Here is a 7500-nt window from a genome sequence, read left to right as displayed (position 1 = left end):
CTAGCTCTTTTCCATGCCACATCTACAAAAGTCCTTGGGTATTTAAGTTTCAATGCAATATCATAAATAGTTTTAATTTCAGCGTCAATAAACTGCGGGATACAGACACGTAAAGCCCTTAGGAACATCCCAGAAAAAACAGAGAATTTAACATTTTGATGGTGATTGGAGTAGTAATGAACAAAAGAGGCAATATTAGTTGATTTTCGAAAGACTGAAAAGGTGAAATTTCTATCATTTCTATGGACAGTTACATCAAGAAAATTCAAATTACAACAATTTCTTTCTTCCTCTACAGTAAATTTTATAGAAGGGACTAAATTATTGAGATTATTAAGGAATTCCTGGAGGTTTTCGTGAACTGGCCAAATACAGAAGATATCATCCACGTATCTAAACCAAATAACTTTTTGGGGCAAAATTCTTGGTAAGAGTTTTGTCTCCAAAATTCCATGTAAATATTCTAAGGACAGGAGATAAGGGATTACCCATGGCCATGCCAAACTTTTGTACAAAAAATTCCCCATTGAAACAAAATTTACTATCTTTGATACATAACCTTATGAGACTAATGAGATTTTCTACACTTAAGGGAATGTCATGACGCTCTAATTCCTCTTCCAAATATTCAAGTAAGTCATCTACAGGCACTTTTGTAAATAAAGAGACAACATCAAAACTAACCATATTAAAATCATAATTCAAATTTAAACTATTCAATTTGTTTATAAAATCAACATTGTTTTTAACATTCGTGTTAGAAATATTTCCTACCAAAGGAGTAAGAATTTTTACAAGCCATTTAGATAAATTATACGAAACTGAGCCCACTGAACTAATGATTGGTCTGATAGGGTTATTGATTTTATGTGTTGACTAAACCATACATGTAAGGTAGGGAGACGCATTGCGGTGTAAACTGTTTAATTAAATGGTCCAAGCCCTTCAAAATGGATTTAATTTGTTTATTAAAATGGGAGTTAACTGTCTGTGTAGGGTCAGACCTCAGTTTCGTATAAGTATCAGTGGCATTTAGCAATGTCATTATTTTACTTATATAGTCACTTTTATTCATAATTACCACTGCATTAGATTTATCTGCTTTTGTCACCTTCACTGTTTCGTCTTCTTTAATTTTCTTAAAAGCCTGGAGAAATCTCACGGGTACATTAGGGGGAGAAGGTTTACTCATAGCACCATACACAATACCTTTACAAATATTGATATCATCAGGGCATAGGTTTTGATTCAATTTTTCTAAATAACAAAAGGATTTTGAGATGTCGACACAGTCCAGGTTACCATTAAATACACCAAAGCTTAACCCATATCCCAAAGCCGCTGTCGTAGCACTATCCACTGGTTTGTCAGATAAATTAATCATGAAGTCCACGTTGGCATGCTTAGTCCAGTCGCTTTCAGCAATAAGATTTTTCAGCTTGACTTGGAGCTTCCTTTCAAGACGGTTGCAGCACTTTCTCAATTTTCCGTAGCAATAATCCAGCATCCGATTCTTCCAATCGACAGGAACCGTCTGATTAAAGCTATACCGTCTGCTTCTAAGTGTACGGAACGCATCATCTACTTCCACTTTTGTGATGTCGATGTGTTTCTGAAGTATGATGCGTTGAAACTCGTCGAAAGGTCGCTCTGCTAGGCGAAGAATTCTCACTGGTAAAATCGACTTGGGCATCACTTGCTCGTTCATGCACTTCCGTAGAAAGTTGAGTCGGAGTGCATGAACGAGCAAGTGATGCCCAAGTCGATTTTACCAGTGAGAATTCTTCGCCTAGCAGAGCGACCTTTCGACGAGTTTCAACGCATCATACTTCAGAAACACATCGACATCACAAAAGTGGAAGTAGATGATGCGTTCCGTACACTTAGAAGCAGACGGTATAGCTTTAATCAGACGGTTCCTGTCGATTGGAAGAATCGGATGCTGGATTATTGCTACGGAAAATTGAGAAAGTGCTGCAACCGTCTTGAAAGGAAGCTCCAAGTCAAGCTGAAAAATCTTATTGCTGAAAGCGACTGGACTAAGCATGCCAACGTGGACTTCATGATTAATTTATCTGACAAACCAGTGGATAGTGCTACGACAGCGGCTTTGGGATATGGGTTAAGCTTTGGTGTATTTAATGGTAACCTGGACTGTGTCGACATCTCAAAATCCTTTTGTTATTTAGAAAAATTGAATCAAAACCTATGCCCTGATGATATCAATATTTGTAAAGGTATTGTGTATGGTGCTATGAGTAAACCTTCTCCCCCTAATGTACCCGTGAGATTTCTCCAGGCTTTTAAGAAAATTAAAGAAGACGAAACAGTGAAGGTGACAAAAGCAGATAAATCTAATGCAGTGGTAATTATGAATAAAAGTGACTATATAAGTAAAATAATGACATTGCTAAATGCCACTGATACTTATACGAAACTGAGGTCTGACCCTACACAGACAGTTAACTCCCATTTTAATAAACAAATTAAATCCATTTTGAAGGGCTTGGACCATTTAATTAAACAGTTTACACCGCAATGCGTCTCCCTACCTTACATGTATGGTTTAGTCAACACATAAAATCAATAACCCTATCAGACCAATCATTAGTTCAGTGGGCTCAGTTTCGTATAATTTATCTAAATGGCTTGTAAAAATTCTTACTCCTTTGGTAGGAAATATTTCTAACACGAATGTTAAAAACAATGTTGATTTTATAAACAAATTGAATAGTTTAAATTTGAATTATGATTTTAATATGGTTAGTTTTGATGTTGTCTCTTTATTTACAAAAGTGCCTGTAGATGACTTACTTGAATATTTGGAAGAGGAATTAGAGCGTCATGACATTCCATTAAGTGTAGAAAATCTCATTAGTCTCATAAGGTTATGTATCAAAGATAGTAAATTTTGTTTCAATGGGGAAGTTTTTTGTACAAAAGTTTAGCATGGCCATGGGTAATCCCTTATCTCCTGTCCTTAGCAATATTTACATGGAATTTTTGAGACAAAACTCTTACCAAGAATTTTGCCCCAAAAAGTTATTTGGTTTAGATACGTGGATGATATCTTCTGTATTTGGCCAGTTCACGAAAACCTCCAGGAATTCCTTAATAATCTCAATAATTTAGTCCCTTCTATAAAATTTACTGTAGAGGAAGAAAGAAATTGTAATTTGAATTTTCTTGATGTAACTGTCCATAGAAATGATAGAAATTTCACCTTTTCAGTCTTTCGAAAATCAACTAATATTGCCTCTTTTGTTCATTACTACTCCAATCACCATCAAAATGTTAAATTCTCTGTTTTTTCTGGGATGTTCCTAAGGGCTTTACGTGTCTGTATCCCGCAGTTTATTGACGCTGAAATTAAAACTATTTATGATATTGCATTGAAACTTAAATACCAAGGACTTTTGTAGATGTGGCATGGAAAAGAGCTAGAAAAACATTTTATTCAACTAATGACAAACTTGAATTTAGTAAGCATAACATTCTAAAATTACCTTATGATGAAAGGTTTTTAGATATTCCTAGAATTTTAAAGCTTTTTAACATAAATGTTGTTTTCAGTAATATTAATGTCAAGAGTTTAGTAATCAAAAATTCTCCTAAAGATCTTCCAGGCTGCATATATGAAATTCCTTGCAAAAAGTGTGATAAAATCTATTACGGACAGACTGGCAAATCTCTTTCACAGCGTCTTAAGCAAACATCAATATTCTGTGAGAACTGGGCAAATATCGAATGCATTATTTGTACATATGAGAGATTTAGACCATCCTATTAACTGGAGTCAAGCAAGAGCCTTAGTCCCATGTAATGACACAGTTAAAAGGAATATCATTGAATCTAGTTTTATCAAGTCAAATAATAGAAATGTTCTAAATTTAAGTCTTGGTTTATTTAAACTTGATGCTTTCATAATGAAAAAAGTTGTAGATAAATATAAGCAACAAAATTAATATATTCAGTTTTTACATGTTTTGGACTGTAAAGATACTTTGTAATTTCGGTTAGGGTCAGAATCTGTTTAAGTTTGTGACCGTGTGATATCCGATAATCCTGGATTATCCCTTTTAATTTTTACCCTTTTGATAATTAACCATCTGGTATTCCTGATCTTGTTTGTACCTGAGGCCTTCCTCTCCGATTGTACTTTAGTAGCTCCTTGACGATGTCTGAATAAAGACGAAAGCGCTTGGATTCCTGACTATTATTTCCCGTGGTATTTCGCTTATTATGAAGTCACTTGCATCTACTGTGATTTTTTAAGCATCTATATATATATATATATATATATATATGTGTGTGTGTGTGTGTGTGTGTGTGTAGTGTGTATATAAATACACACACACACACACACACACACATATATATATATATATATATATATATATATATATATATATATATATATACGTATATACATATAAGCATGATTATGTATATAAAATTGTTTTTGTAAGAACATACTACCTTGGCTTTTTAAACAAATATACTATATATGTATACATACACATTATATACTCGCATATACATATAAGCATGATTATGTACATAAAAGTGTTCTTGCAAGAACATGCTACCTTCGCTTTTAAACAAATAAGCAAATATTTTAACTCAAGCAAAAATAACCTAATACTTTCAAATTCAAACACCAGTAAGAAGGTCCCACAGTTTCCATGATGCGCATGAAAGAAGAAGAAAAATAAAAAAAAAACTCCCGAGTAAATTTACCACTTTCGACACGAAGCTCATTTGCATATTTGTTTTACTCACTGGTCGGACAATGGCTGAAGCCCTTCCTCTCTCCTTACCGGTAAAGGCAAATTGCAATCGCATGTAATCAACAACTCCATTCATTATGAGACCGTACCATTCGCCACGCTATTATTGGACAACTAACTCTCTCTCTCTCTCTCTCTCTCTGCATCGAATGAGGAGGAGAGGGCGGAAGTGACGTCACCGTGAAGGGGCCTATTCCTAGTCCATAATAGACGAATCAAGAACCTGAATTAGAATTCCTTGAAGACCCACAGTTGCCCCCTTGTAAAAGGGCATTCCTCGACTGACCCCGTGACCTCGTCTGGAATAATAATGGAGCAGCTATTTTCAGACGGGATGCGTTGACGACTCTCTGCGTCATAGCTAAATGATTGAAGACAGCGTCATCCGATACTGAAGTTTTCATGCCAACGGATATCCTCCCCTCACAACAACGACTGAAAAAGGAAAATAAACAACAAATGCGCCAAAATATCGAGTTTTCTGTACAGGGTCCAATGCTGCAAAGAACTCTCAGCCACGGACGAAGAAGCTTTCAGCCACGACTCGGTGGTGGATCTGTCCTAAAACGTTGCCAGACGCACGATCAGGGCTAACTTCAACCTTAAATAAAATAAAAACTACTGAGACTAGATGGCTGCAATTTGATATGTTTGATGATCGGAGGCTGGATGATCAACATACCAAGTTTCAGCCCTCTAGCCTAAGTTTGTTTGTATGGTGTTTTTACGTTGCATGGAACCAGTGGTTAGTCAGGAACGGGACCATCGGCTTTACGTGACTTCCGAACCACGTCGAGAGTGAACTTCTATCACCAGAAAATAGACATCTCTCACACCTCCATGGAATGCCCGAGAATCGAACTTGCGGCCACCAAAATGGCAGGTCAAGACCATACCGATCACGCCACTGAGGCGCTCCTCTAGCCTCGGTACCTTTTATGATCTGAGGGCGGACAGACAGACAAAAGCCATCTCAATAGTTTTCTTTTACAGAAAACTGTAACTACTTCACAAATGATCCACAACTAAAGAGCGCGGCGCCTGTTCTTGATTCTTCTTCAATGGGACAGAAAATCCCAAGAAGGAATAAGAGGAAATAAACGCATAAAACCTGTTGCACACATGGCGATGCAGATGAGCTCTCCAAACTGAAACTCACTTCTCCAGTGATCTTTCGAGAACAACACAGTTCGAGATTTATGTTAAAACCATTTTTTTCCCTCTCCCCTTTCGCTCTTCGTTTTTTTTTTTTTCTGGTAACAAAATCTGCATATTCAGATCGGGGCTACGTTTTTTAATTATGAAGAGCAAGCAGTAAAAGGCTTTTAAAACGTGATAAAGATAATTAAGATCCTGGTATTACGGCTGAGCTTTTAGTGCGCATAAAATCTTGATGTCTCTATCAACACCAAGTCCCGACGCTTGGGGAATGAATGCGTTACGAGGAATAAGACCAAATAGACAGGCCAGAAGATGCGAAGAACGAGTATAGAAGAAAACTGTAAAACGGGATGTCCAGGAAATGTCGAGGTAAATAAATGCAGAGATGAACGCTAATTACGACTGAAACAATACTAAAATAATCAGGAAGCATTCAAAGTATTAAAACTCTATCATTTCTATCGTAAATTTCGGCATACCTTGAGGTCACGCCAGGGGGAGCTGTTGCCTATTCAACGCACTAGCAGTAAGTAATTTAAGACGACCGAAAACCAAACTAAATTAAGGAACGACCCCTATGGAATGTTTACCTCACAGAGAACCAATTCAAGTGTTACACCTTCAGCATAAATGAATATTTCATGGAACCGATCGCTCTATTTATTGATATATTAGTCACTGAGTCTGAAAGAAGAATCCTTTTGAGAACTGCATCTTTCCAGCATTTTTTCCAGCAAGTTATCTTGCACTGCGTCCCGTAACGCTGATATCACATTACTTTTATGATGCAAATACTTGATTTGAGATATGGTAAGCTCCTCTCCATGCATCTCAGCAAAGGTAAATAAAACAATTATTGAATAATATATATTGAACTCGCAATAAATAAATAAATATGCTTCTACATACATACTCTCTCTCTCTCTATTTTACACACACACACACACACATATATATATATATATATATATATATATATATATATATATATATATAGATAGAGAGAGAGAGAGAGAGAGAGAGAGAGAGAGAGAGAGAGCGTATACGAACACGAGCACCTTGTGGTGTGATCGGTAGGATCATACCCTACCAGGTGAAGGGACCCGGGCTCGACTCCAGGGCTGCATGAACCGATGGGTACGCAACGTAAAAGGTCCCATTATACCTCTGTTGATCTATGAAGTGAATTATGTAATTATGTAACTGGTAGTTAAACAAGCATGGGGGCCACAAAAAAAGGCATGGGCTAGCAAGCTCATCCCAAAAAAGACGAGCTGAGAGCCGAGTGACGAATTTTGGCGTCACATGTTATAAAGCATGCATTCATCTACAAATGTCCCTCAACATCCAATTAGCTCTACCTCGGAATTAATATATTTTCATATATGTTAACTAAAGGCGAATTTTTTACCTGATAATAATTTCGTCCTCTCGTGGATTCGAACCAGCGGACAGAAGAGAAATCAGGACTTCAGTGAGAGAAGAGGAAATCACTATCAACTAAAAAATTCCCCTTCGGTTAATATATATGAAAATATATTAATTCCGA

At 36.5% G+C, this 7500-nt stretch overlaps 1 protein-coding gene across 1 annotated transcript in view; it reads left to right on the top strand.

The window, feature by feature from the left end:
• LOC135200377 (uncharacterized) overlaps positions 1–7500 on the top strand; it is a 431815-nt gene that overhangs the window by 204605 nt on the left and 219710 nt on the right. The gene's annotated exons all lie outside the window — the stretch shown is intronic.

The sequence above is a fragment of the Macrobrachium nipponense genome, chromosome 23 (genome assembly GCF_015104395.2).
Source record: "Macrobrachium nipponense isolate FS-2020 chromosome 23, ASM1510439v2, whole genome shotgun sequence".
NCBI classification, from domain to species: domain Eukaryota; kingdom Metazoa; phylum Arthropoda; class Malacostraca; order Decapoda; family Palaemonidae; genus Macrobrachium; species Macrobrachium nipponense.
This window is presented reverse-complemented; position numbering and strand designations above follow the sequence as displayed.